We start from the raw sequence: 13,811 nt of genomic DNA, 5'->3' as shown, positions 1-13,811 counted from the left end.
CCTGAATTTGAGGTGGAACAGATATATTCGCACAGCCCACAGCCTTACTAGCGGGTTACAGAGTGGACAGAGAGAAAGGGGCCTTCAGACAGGTGGTTTAAAGGGAGGGAAAATGGAGGAGATGCACAGAGCATCTCATCTCCACCCACAGGTGCTGACACCCTCGCCCCCAGTCCCATGGGAGCAAGCCTGCAATTTGCACCCATGGATAAGAACGTTCTCAGCAGCTGCAGGCTGAGGAACCGAGGCACAGCGAGAGACAGATAGTTAGAGAAGGTTATCTGGGTCAGTGGGAGACCTCGGCCCCTAGGGGACTCCCTGGATAGGGCACTCTCCGTCACCCCAGATGTCTTCCTGATCCTCGGAAGCGTAGAAGCAAACTCTGCAAAGGATCCTCTACCCACTTCTCCCCGTGTTCCTCCCCCACCTTCGCCTCCAGCCTCCTGACTCTCTCAGCTCAGCCTGGGTTTGGCCCAGAAGAGTCTGGACCAGGAGACGGGCCCACCGTCCATCACCGGGCACAGGCAGCTCAGTTTCTCTTCCGTTTCTCTTTCTGCTTCTCTTCCTTTTCACTTTCATAATCTTTTCCTACCTTCCCCCAACCGATTGCTAAATAACACTGGATGTATTGCTTTCTATTTTCTCTAGTCCTTCATTTTCAAAACCTGTATCAGGCTTTTCTCTTATTTTTAAAGTTGCATCCTCAAATAATGTGCGCCTTTTCAAACATGTATAAAATCAGCTTTGACAGCGGTCTGGGTTTCCAAAGCTGAAAGATTAGATATTTCTCCCTAAGAAAACATAATTTAGTTGCTTCCTGCCAGTTAAGCTCTGAATTGCTTTTGTTGGTGGTCATTAGTCCCTGAAATATCAGAGGTCCCTCAGCCCCAGGGACCCTCTGGGAGGTCAGTTCCATTCGCGAGCTACACAAAGGCCAGGAATCAGACTGAGGGGGAGCCTTGTCCAAAGGACCTAGACCCAAGTCTTGGCAGCATCTCCCAGGATCCGAAAGGACCTCCAAATCCATGCACTCACACCCGTTCACACTGACACACACACATCTACACACATTCACATACACACTACATACCATGCACACAATGACATACCATGTACCCTCACACACCCACATACCAGGCATACACTGACACTCATACACGCTTCACCCACAGGAGCCCAGGCCTTGTTAATTTACGAAGACCAGCCACTCCAGAGCTGCCCTCCTCTCAGTATGCCTTGGTGTCAATGATGTTTACAACTGCCCAGTGGCTCCCAGTCTGTGTGAACTGAAGGACTTCAGGATCCCCAAAGTCAAGATCACTTCTCCACTGGGGAAAGTCCCCTGTGCAAGGTCAAGGCCCTAGTTCCTAATATGAGTTACTGCCAAGTGAGAATCTCCTGGCTGAACAGGGTGGGGCCTCTGGGAGACAGAAACACCAAGTTTTTAAACCATGTCAGACTCTGGAGGAAACTTTCAACCTGGCAAAAGTCAGAATGATGGTACTTTAAGTGAAAACTCCAAAAAGAGAAAAAGTGAGAAAGAAGGACGAGAAGGCAGGAAGGAAGAAAGAAAGGGAGAAAGGAGACAAGGACAGGGAATTAGACGGGTCCTCAGCATCCTTTACCTAAATGCTCTACATTTCAACCCCTTGCCCACACAGGCCATGGCAGGGACCTACTCCATCTCCCTGTCTTCCTGGGCAGATCTTGCACTGGTCCTGGGCTCTGCAACAGGGAACTCCCTCTCTCCTTCCTTACACCCCCTCAACCGTGCCCGGCACGGCCTCGACCATAGCCCAGTGATACAGAGCAAGGCCTGGCCATCACCAGCAGGGCAGCATCACCTGCACGGCTGGGTTAAACATCCTGTGAGCCCTCCCTAGGCAGCAAGGGAGGTGCAGGGGTCAAGGTGAGTCCCACACAACCCAGGCCACAGCATCAAAGGATCGTGTTGTGAGAGAAGCGGAGAGGACGGGCCCAGAGAAGACCAAAGCAGAGCCTTTCGCCTCCTCCGGTCCACCTTGAGCCAGATGGAAGCTGGGAGGATGCAGTCGAGGAGGCAGGTCAACGCTTTTCACTCTCTTTGGGGGCCCCATCTTCAACTCCTAGACTCTCAGAAAGAGAGAAAGAATTAGTTGACTTTGAAATGGAGTTCCGAGGGCCCAGAGAAGGGAGGCAAGGAACCCAAATCCCTCAACAAATGAAGAGCGAAACCAAGATAAGAATGGAGACCTTCTCACGCCTACTCGGGCCTTTTGACTTCCTCCTGCTCATTCTCCAAGGCCTGCTTCCTCCTCACAAGGCTAAAAGGATGATTAGGATTGAAAAATTCCCTTGTACCTTCCCCCAAGGACAATGACGAAACAATTATAAGCCACTCTAGACCAAAAATTCCCAGCTTAGTTCTATGGAATTAAAAAAAAAAAATACTTGGTCCCCATGAAACTTTGGAACCCGTGCTTTAAAAGGTTTTGTTACTGTTTTTTAATTTTGTTTTGTTTTTGTGCCAGGGCCTGGTCATTTAATTTATATCCTCTTATTTAAATTGAGGAAATAGAAAACTGGCCACAAAGGCTTTTGATGAGCACATGACAAACCATGTCACTACAGCATCTGGAATCAAGCAGACATTGGAGGACCCCTCTGGTGTCTCCCCAACACCAAGGGTCCTGTGAGTTCCTCCGGGCTTTCAGAAAGAGATTCATAAAGGCTTCTTTGAAACTCTTTGCTCAGATGTGCTGTCAAATTCAGAATTTTTCAGATTTTAGAAAGGTAACAGAGTACAGATACCATGTTACACGCACCCCCAGCAGGGTCTGGAGCATTCATTCTTCTGATGAAAAACATATTCATCCCGAGTGGGATAAATACAAACTAAACATAGTCTCATGTACCGTCAGGCCAGCTTTTGCACCCACGTGAGTTATGAAAAAAGAAATAAAAACTTTGCATTTTCAGAGCATTTTGGATTTTCGACTTGCAAATAAGGGAATGTAAGAAAACAGCTTACAGCTCCATTGATTATTTCTGAAGGTGCTCAAGGGCATAGATTTGAAGCCTCAACACTTTAAGGAAAAAATACATATGCATTTACAAAATCAAGGAAGGACAGGAGGCAAGACTGATCATATAGAAGGCGTAATGCTGGATGTCAACTGGGAGTCTTATCCTTGTCACACTCCAGTAAGGAACATGGTCAGGTTCATTTAAAGTATGAAACAATGGCTTATGAGCTAGAAACACAGGTCCAGCAGAGTGGACTTGGGTGGCTTTGCCAAGGCAATTCAGGAACGCATCTTTTAGAGAAAGAAGTTCCCTGCTGTTTCCAACCAAAAACAACAAATAAAAAGGAGCCAAGGAGGTAGATGAACTTTCCAAACACACTTTTCTTAGAAGATCAGGCAAAATGAAGACTGACATGTTTATTTATGGCACGCTTCCCTGGTGGCTCAGAGGTTAAAGTGTCTGCCTCCAACGCGGGAAACCCAGGTTTGATCCCTGGGTCGGGAAGATCCCCTGGAGAAGGAAATAGCAACCCACTCCAGTATTCTTGCCAGGAGAATCCTATGGATGGAGGAGCTTGGTAGGCTACAGTCCACAGGGTCGCAAAGAGTTGGACACGACTGAGTGACTTCACTTTTACTTTCACTTTTTCAGAGATACTGTGGGTTTGGTTTCAGACCACCTCAGAAAGTAAGTCACCTGAAATTTTTGAGTTCCCAGTGCATATAAATGCTATATTTACACTAAACTATAGACTATTAAGTGTGCAAAAGTACTATATCTAAAAAATATACATATCTTAGTTGGCAAAATTTAAATTTTATTGCTAAAAAACGCTAACCATCATCTGAGCTTTCAGCCAGTTGAAGCAGTCAGATCAAAGATCACTGATCACAGAGGACCAGAACAAATTCAATAATAATGAAAAAGCTTGAAATATTGCCATAATTGCCAAGATATAACAGGGACACAGGAAGGGAGCAAATGCTGCTGGAAAAACAGCACAGACTTGATTAACTGAGGGTTGCCACAAAGTTTCAATCTGTCAAAAAAAAAAAGCAATATCTGGGAAGTGCAGTAAAACAAGGTGTGCCTATATTCTTTGCAATATTTCTGGGCCACAGATATTATTAACTTCAGTTCAAAACTTGGAAAACTCAATAAGCTTAAGGCATCGGCCCAAGGGAAGAGGATTCCATCCAGGTCTGGATTTCAGACACACTCACACTACAGCCCTGGGATGCTCCCACGTAATTTCCGTGTGCCCATTTCACCTCTCTGGATCTCAAAGTGTTGGCATCATCTCATTTCTAGGGTGAAAGGTAGAGACAGGCCACACTTTGAAAGCACACAGACATGGTTTCAAGTACCAGCTATGCAATCGTCCTAATGAATGATGTGACATTATGCAAGTTTCCTAACACCTGTGGCCCTCAGTTTTCCCATCCATAGAATGGGTATATCTGCTCTTAAAGCTCTTTGTGGAAGTGTGGAAGTGTCAGTCGCTCAGTCGTGTGACCCCATGGACCGTCGCTCTTTGTGAGTCCATGGACCATAGCCCACCAGGATCCTCTGTCCATGGGCTTCTCCAGAAGAATACTGGAGCGGGTTGCCATTCCCTTCTCCAGGAGATCTTCCTGACTCAGAGATCGAACTCAGGTGTCCTGCATTGCAGGCAGATTCTTTACTATTTGAGCCACCAGGAAAGTCCTCTAAAGCTCTTTAGAGGACTACTAAAAATGGATATTAAATGCTCATTATTCAGAAGGTACTGCTGCTGCCTGTGTTTTACTGGGAAAACACGAGACTCAAGAGAGATGGAATAACTTGCCAAAGCCCAGGCAGCTCTGAGTGGGTCTCCTCTGCTTCTTTGCTCCAGGAGAAGGGGATCTGGCCTCATCACTGCAACTGGAAGACCCTGAGTTTGGATGACACTGGGGATGAGAGAGTTTGACACTGTGTTGAGGCAGTTGTGTGCTTGTCACTCTTTCTGAGGTCCCACAGTGATTATGCATTTTAATGCATTCCAAAATCCAGAAATCATCAGACTAAATGATTTTAAAACGGATATTAACTTAAAACAGAGAGCATTCTGCAGGAACCAAAGCATTCTCTACCGACTGGAATACGGAGGACAGACCACATTCAATGTGGTCACGATGTGGTCAACCCTCCACATTCCAGTCGGTGGACGCTCTGGAACGTGGGAGTGAGCTGGTAAGGGTCCTTCCCACCTCTACTGAGCTCCTGGGGCCCTTCTGCCTTTTGTCATCAGCCTTGACCTTCAACTATGTATCAGGATGTTCAATCAGACTTGGCCCCCTTTCTACGAGGGAGAGCAAGATTTCTGTGTTCTTTGAAAACACCCGGGGTTCTCTCCACTCCAGCTCTGTTTTTGAAACCTTACTGACTACGGCTGCCAGACTTTGCTTTTTCACCTATCACTTTGGGACAGAAGCTCAAATCATTGGCTAGATGTGGAAGCTCCCTTCTAAGTCACCAAATCAGCCTTCCTGTTTTACCAACAGAAAGTACAGTGATCTTCTTTATTCTCAGGGGATCCATCTGTTCCAAGCCTGCCAGTGGAAACCACAAATAGTACTGAACGCTATATATACCATGCTTTTTCCGATACACATGTGCCAATGATAAAGTTTATAAATTAGTCACAGACAGGGATGAACACCAATAACGAATAAAAAAGCAGATCCATTATAACAATATGATGTAATAAAAGTTATGGAAATGTGGCCTCTCTCTGAAAGTACCTTATTGTACAAACTCAATGCCTTTTCCATCTTAACTAAACACTCTTCATGTAGCTGTGACTTTTGCAGCTTGAGGTGTAACAGCAAAACTAGCATGAATTTCTTACTCTAGATCTTACCAACCTCAGCAAAGATTTTTTTTTTTCTTTCTTTAATAAGTTGAGAATTTTCACCTTTTTACTGAAAGGAAACACTTTACAGCTTCCTTTTTTGGCACATCCAAATTGCCAGCATCACTACTCATGCACATTAGTTCCATTATTAAGTAAAATACAACTTTCTTGAATAACAGTAATGCGATCCCACCAGAGTCTATCCAGTAACTGAGATGGGTACTAAGTGATTAATAGGAGGAAAACGCTGGACAAAGGGATGATTCACATTGCAGGTTGGACTGAGCGGGAAGGGGCTAGATTTCACTACACTCCTCAGAATGGTGCACAACATAAAATTTATGAATTGCTTAGTTTTGGAATTTTCCATTTAATATTTTCAGACTGAGGTTGAGAATGGGTAACTGAAACTATGGCTGTGTGCCTGCCTGTGCAGTCACTCTGTCGCGTCTGACTCGCTGAGACTCCAAGGACTGCAGCCTGAGTCTGCCAGGCTCCTCCGACCATGCGACTCTCCAGGCAAGAATACTGGAGTGGTTTGCCCTTTCCTTCTCCAAGGGATCTTCCTGACCCAGGGATCGAACCCACATCTCCTGCGGCTTCTGCATTGGCAGGGGGGTTCGTTACCACTGAGTCACCTGGGAAGCCGGAAACTGTAGGGGTCTCCTACAGAGAACTGCTCCTCTTCCCCAATGCAGGAAGCTGGGAATAGAGCTGAGTCGTTCATCATCCAGGCTTTACCTTTTCTCTTCCAGGCTTCTTCTCCCTGCAGTGTCAAGTGTGATAGAGGTGTACCACAGACAACGCCCATGGGGAGCAAAATGGATTGTGTTGCAATAAGAGCTGTGTTGTCATTGTTGAAACAATGACACTTCCCCACTCCCCACCCCCTTGCACTGCTTTTCTTTATGACATTCTCCAAGCCCCATTTCAGGTGTGTGTTTCCTCCCCTGCCTCTCCTGGAGCGAGCACTACCTGTGGACAGGGACAAACCATCCTGATCCTTGTGTTCTGTCTAGCAGAGCACCAGGCAAGAACCAGTCTCATACACATTTGCTAAGTGAATGAATGAATGATCCCATTTTTTATGCTTGATCCCTCATAAAAGTGCAATTCAACTCTTCGGGGGCATCCCATTTCCCCAGTTTCATTTTAAAGATCTAATTATCTATGCCATATAGAATTTTTATTAGAAGGTGAAGTCATTAAACAAGCAGACACCAGACTCAGGCCTTGAGATAATTGCAAATAGAAACGGATCTGTCAGCAGAGCTAAGCTGGACCAGGAAACATGTTGCCGGCAAACATGGAACCGTTTTCAGAACAATGGGGTCCTTGGACCAGAGAAATTCGATTTCTAAATCACCCAGGAAAGAAATGCTGGGAGGGGGCCATTCTGTAATCACTTTCCTACCTGTCTCCCAGCCATGAGTTATACCGATAGACTGAATCCCAACCACCCCTGTATTTGTTGGGCCGCTGACTCAGGTTTTCTGACCTTCTTGCTTCTGTCCCCTTATTCCTGTCATGCTTTCCATTCATATGTTCAGCCCGAAAATCAGTTCAATTTATGTCAATGACAAATCGGTAACCCATTCTTAGGCAAAGGAAGCTATTTCAAGCATCATCAAAATTTTCTCTGAACTTGTACATGCCAAACTCCTCTCCTCTTCACCACTTCTAGGAATGACACCTCAGCCAACTGCCAAAAACCTTGATAATGCTGTGATGAGAGCAAAACCCCAATAAAGTCTCTAAATATTTACTATGAGCCTGGGTCCAAATTACAGCCCTGACCGGTCCCACCCCCGTTAAAATCTGCTCCCATGCTCCAAACACAATTATTTTAGGTTACTGACACACCAGCCAAGGAGATGACAATGCTGTATACCTTGGCACGAAAAGCAAGTAGGACCCAGTTTAAAATTCTGGCCCTGCCACTTACTAGTTGTTGGACTCTGCGCCAGAGACCTTTGCCAATTTCCTTCACTGTCCAAAGGGCACAATAAATACTAATATCACAGAGTTGCAGTGATGATTTGAGAAAATGTTTTTCCATAGGTAGCGTAACTTAAGAAAATAAAAGGAAACTAAACAGGCCCAGAATAAAAATGTGAAGCACTCATTTCAAAGTGTTGTCTGACAGAGGAGCCAGGGTATACAATGGAGAAAGGACAGTCTCTTCAATAAATCGTGCTGGGAAAACGACAGCCACATGCAAAAGAACCAAACTGGACTACTATCTTACACTGCACACAAAAAGTAACTCAAAAAATAGATTGAATGTAAGACCTAAAACCATAAAACTTCTAGAAGAAAACATATGTGGTAATCTCCTCAATGGCAATGATTTTTTTTTTTTTTTTGGACTTGACACCAAAAAGTAATAAGTGGAACTACATCAAATTATTCTCATAGTGACACGTTTCTTAAACATAGGGTGTTTGTTGCCGTTTCAAATTTGCTCCCTCTTGAGGACATCAAACACCACGTTGCTCAGCACAGTTTATCTGTTGAGAGAGAACTCAAAGATTAACCAGCAGTGCTTAGAACAGGAGTGTGGCCGATTTTTAGCTTTCCCCGATAATGAATCTCTGAAGGCCAGAATTAGATCAAAAAGCTCCCCACCATGGCTTGAAGAGGACCCAGAGGGCCGGTAACTGAGAACTCCTTTCTAATCAATATAACTAAATAACAGTAAGCATGAGGTGGGCACCAGGCCAGAGCCTATAAATGCATAAGATCATCCACTTCCTAGAGGGCAAGTCTCATTATTACCATTTTACAGGTGCGACAGCCAAGGCTCAGGGAGGTCAGATGCTCCTCAGGAGCCCACCCCTAGGACACAACAGTAGGAGAGTTTGAATTCATGGCTGACTCCAAAAGTCCATTTTCTTTCCAGTCACCATGCTGCCTTGTCAGGTAATTCCTGCAGCCTTGGAGAAAGGATTTTGACCAAGATGAACTCGGAGCCAGAGGCTACGGCGAGTGGATGAGTCAAAAGTCAGGAAGGAAGGCAGGACTGGCCCCTGCCACAAACCTGACACTGTTCACAGAGCTGAATGAGGGGCTCAGCAACCATCCCCTCTGGCTGGGAGGGCCGGACTGAGGGCTTGCCATGTGGGCAGAGGTAAGAGAATTGTGTTTCAGTCACAAAGCACAGGATGAATGATTCAACCCTAACATGGGGGCCAAGTCAACTCACCATCTCTGGATCCCCATCACCCCACCTTCTCCTTGATCACCCACTTGTCCTACGCATTGCAAGGCTCTCCTTTCACATCTGTCTTTACCCCCAGACTGCATTCTTTGAAAACAGAAACAGTGTTCACTTTTTAAAATCCCCAGTTCCCCAAACTACATTTGGTACAGAGTAGATGCTCAGTTAACAGAAGGTGCATAACTAAAGAAACAGATTGATCCAACATCGAGTCTGGACCTGCAGACCGGAGAACACCTCTGATACTAAGATTTCACAGCTTAATTATTCTCAAATCAATTCTTCATCTCTGAGCAGTGGTTTGGGGGTGTCTTTAACATGGAGACCTCCCAACAGGAAGAGGACATGATGGGCCCTTCAGGCTTTCAATTTTGCAAAAAAAAAGTACTCCCTGTAAGCTACTGCATTCCACCCCACAAAAACAAGCCAACTGTGGCTAGGAGGAGAGATGCTATCAACCCCATTTTAAAGGTTAAAACTGAGGTCCACATGAGTGACTGCCCCAGGGCTGGAATTTGACAATGGGCTGCTGACTCCCTGTTTTTTTCCTGCCACCATGACGCTTTTCCAGCTCATTACTAACAGGCCAAGAGCACCCGCAAAGTAAAGGGTGGGGAGGGGCAGGGTGGAGAAGAAAAGAGTGTGTGGTGAAGGGAAAAATAAAAGGGGGGACAGCTTCTCTGGGAGTGTGTCACTGACAGCTGACAGTCGGTGACCCATGGCCTGGACAGCTCTGAGCTCCTCGCCCAGGGCTGGCTTAGGAAGATCTCCTGAGCTCTCCGTGTCCCCAACTCACCCGGCTCTGAGAGTAAAAGCAAGCCGAATGCTTCTGGGTGCTGAGTAAAAACAGGAAGTCCCAAGTAGCTTGACTCTCCTCCCAACTTCAGCTCCCCCAACTTGAAGAGTCAAGGGTACACAAAGGACCTGACAGGTCGCTCTCTGGCAGGGTCTGGAGGGGTCTACCAGAGAAACTAGGGAACACCCTTCCCACTTGAATCTCCCAGCATGAAAGTTTAGGGAGCGCTGTTATCCCTCTCCTGGGACCAGTACCTGGGAGCCTGAGAGGTGGCCAGGGAGCGAGCTGGGTGTTTGCCCATCAGCTCCATCACTTTTCCATCCATTCAACAAAACCTCAGTGCCCACTGTCTGCTGAAAGCAGAGTGACCTGAGGGAAATAGCTCACTCTGAGCTTAGTCTTGTCATCTGCAAGGTAGAGACAGACCCTACACCACAGAACTGCCTTGAAGATGAAAGGAAATAATATTCCCGGGCTTCTGCATCATGCTTGGGTCTATTATTAGCCCTGGGGCCCCGGTGCTATCCACTGTGAGCCCCAGGCTGTGATGCCACAGCCCCCATCCCAGAGCTGGGGGCAGGAGATGGTGTGGCCAGGTCTGTCTCTACCTCTCTCCTCTACCCTCCCCTCACTGGAGCGTGGGGGCCAGGAGGAGGTGAGATTCTGCCAGTCCCCCGGCCTGGGGCCCAGGTTTATGACTGTTTATTTCAGAGCAAATAGAAAGGAGAAATTAGAGCCATAAAAGACAGGACAACAGACCAATAAAAACCAGCTCCCAGAAGAGTCAGAAGAAGGAAGAGAGGCAAAACTGTCACCATAGCAACAAAAGACAGTCAGAAGCACGCAGGAAAAACAGCCCCTGTTCTGCCTTCTCTCTCTACAGCAAAGCAAGCTCTTGGACCTCCTTCAGTGCTCAGGGAAAGCCAATGGCCCACCCTAAACCTTGCCGGTTCCCCTCAACCCCAACCCCCGGGGCCCAGATGCCCAGCCTGACCTGGCTATCAGCCACCCTCCTTGCACTGGCCCAGCACACGTCCCAGCCCACAGTCCCAGCCCAGCTTTCAGTGCCCTGGGGACACGGCGCTGTGCAGATGGCCCCAGGCCCAACCAGAGTGATGGTGCCTGGAAAGAAGGGGAAAGTTTCTGACAGGGAAGGGAAGGAGGGCCAAAGGGCTGGTGGGGAGACTGAGGCCCTGCATACAGGCTCCAGGACTCTGCCCTGGGTTCCCTGGGGGGAGCGGAGGGGGAAACAGGGGCACCGGAGCGGGGGCCAGGGCCAGTACTGTTGCCCATCAGTGCTGGACCCTACAGGGGAGGGGAATTCTGGAGAACTCAGGGTGGGGTCGGCAAATGACAAAAGCTCGTGGCCCCAGTCTCTGGGAACGCTGGTCACAAAATCAGGGCAGCCTGGAGAAGGACCCAGGGACCCTCTGGCCTGGTATAACAGAGGCTCTTCGGTCCTTCGGCTAGCAGGCATGACAGGTGTTGCCCCCAAACAGCCTAGCTGGCTTGGGACCAGTCTTTCGGGAAGTGGGTCAAATTGTTCCCAAAGCTAAGGATCCGGTGAAGTCCCTTCTTCAGACTGGGGGATTCTAAGCGGGGGAGGGGGAGGGTGATGGCAAGGCGGTCTGGGTCCCCGCACAGCTGCGGGCCGTCTGGCTGGCAAATAATCTCCCTGGCAGGTGGCAGCACAAACGTCCAGGTGTGCAGGCCCCAGGGAGCGGGGGTCGTCCCTGCCTCTGGGGGCGGTAGGGAGTGGTGGGGATCCGGGTCTCTGGTGGTGGGAACTAAGAAGCAGAGTTGGGGGTCTTCCGGAAGAATTGGCTTTGGAGCCCAAGCTACCTGGCGCTGGGGTTGAAGGGGAAAGATGTTGAGCGGCTGAGCGATGAGAGAGATGATCCGGAGCACAATCACGAGGCTGTGCTCCGCAGAAGGGCAAAGGGGCTCCAAGCCGGACATCTGGACGGCGATCGCCGGAGACGGGCTAAAAGGACTGGGTCCTCAGCTCGCCCTCCCGCCCGCCCTTCCCCGAAGGCTGCGTCGGGAGCTGGGGAAGGACGGCAGGGTTCTCCGGGCGCCTCCGGAGTCCGCGTCCCTGCAGGCCCCCGGCCGCGAACCCCGCCGCACCCGCGCCGCGCTCACCCCGAGTCTCCGCCGCCCTGCTCCGCCGCCGGTCCGCCGCTGCCCCAGCCGCCGCCGCTGTGGAAGCCTCTCCCGCGGCCGCCGCAGCCTGCGAGCCGGCCCCGAGCCCCGCCCCAGCTCCGCCCCCAGCCCCGCCCGCTGCGGCCGCCCCGCCCCGGCCCCCAGGGAGCCCCACCCCCGCCGTCATCCGGCCGGGTCCCCTTCCCAGACCCATAGTGCTGACCACCTCCGCACACGGCCATTCCTGCTCTTTTTTTCGGCTTTGGCCTCTGGCTTTGCCCTCCAAGGGGAAGCCTGCATCTGCCCCTGCTACTTCTACTCACGGAATTCCTCCATACCCACTATTTCTCTTAAAAAAAAAAAGAGAGAGAAAGGACGGGGGACCGGTCTTTTGATTAATCCCTAGCCGCACTTCCAAATGCGTGCCCATGCACCCAGCCAGACCATCCCAGCCTCAACCACCCCCTTCCAAATTACTCTCGATTTTGAATCCAGTTCTCCTCCCTGCCCCTCCCGGCACAGACTGTTAACAGAGTCCCAGCTCTGGGGGCTGCCCTTATCTGAAGGGACCCTCAAAAGTCTTTGCAAATGCTTAGTCCAAAAAATGTTATTACCCTTCAGAGCAAGTCTGCAAAAACACTTGAAAAAAAACCCTATGATGCAAGGGAAAGTAGGGGATTACAGTGTCATTGTCACGATCATTGTTTTAAAACATCTGCCATCAAGAGAGAGAGATTCAGGAAGCCAAAGAGGGCTGCTCATTGCCAAACAGGTTGTGAGTCAGAGCTCCTGTTGGGGGGGGGGCCTCCTGCAGGCACAGGCCTCTCCTGCTTCCTTTCCCAGTCAATCAGCCAGAGCACCGGTGAAACTTTATTAAACCCCTACAAGGGGCCGGGCCACGAACGTGCTGGAGGCTGCAGCAGTTGCTCCAGGAATGTGTGGTTTGGGTGCATCAGGCCGTCCTGGTTCTGGAGTTAGAAAGCTTCAAGAGACCTCCGTCCAGTTCTTCTTGAGGGAGCTCCTGCTCTGAGTTTTGGCAAGAATTTAGATCAGAATGCACAGGTCTCCATTTTTTATTTCTGCCAGTCAAGTTGCCTGTACTTGAACCAGACCATGTTGTCAATCCCTGCAAAGACCTGTTTTACCTTTGGGTGGCTCTACTGGAAAATCCTTCTTGCTCCACCTGTGTACATGTACACAGCAAAGTTTCTGACTTATTCTATCCACCGTGAACCTGGTCAGGGTCTGAGGAGGGCAAGGACAAGCCAGCCACAGACACCATTCACCCCACGCGACACCGTCATTTCAGATCACGGGAGGACTCCTTACTTTACACTTGTCTGTCTCTAATAACACAGCTGAAGTTGGTGAGAAGAGACTATTTGATGTATGAAATTTCACTTCCACACACTTAAAGAGGGCTTCTGTTTCAGTAATTGAGGGCTACCTGCGTGGTGTTGCCTAGCCCATTGTGAAATAATAGGGTTTCTAATTATTAGTGTGGAATTTAATAATTATGTGTTTCCTAAGACACAATAATCAGATGAAATGGTCTTTCAACTTTGTCAGTAATACTAATAACAAGTTTAGAGGTTACTATAATAAAGATTACAGTGAAATTAAGCTGTCAGTGAGGGGGCAGGTAGGTTGAGATGAAATTTCAGTGGTCTTTCTTCAAAATATACATTTTCTAAAATGAACCTTAATAAAATTAAATTTAAACCAGACTGCTCTAATTTCAAGGACATCCTTGTCATGTATGTATTTTT

The sequence above is a fragment of the Budorcas taxicolor genome, chromosome 11 (assembly GCF_023091745.1).
Source record: "Budorcas taxicolor isolate Tak-1 chromosome 11, Takin1.1, whole genome shotgun sequence".
Classification (NCBI taxonomy): Eukaryota; Metazoa; Chordata; class Mammalia; order Artiodactyla; family Bovidae; genus Budorcas; species Budorcas taxicolor.
This window is presented reverse-complemented; position numbering follows the sequence as displayed.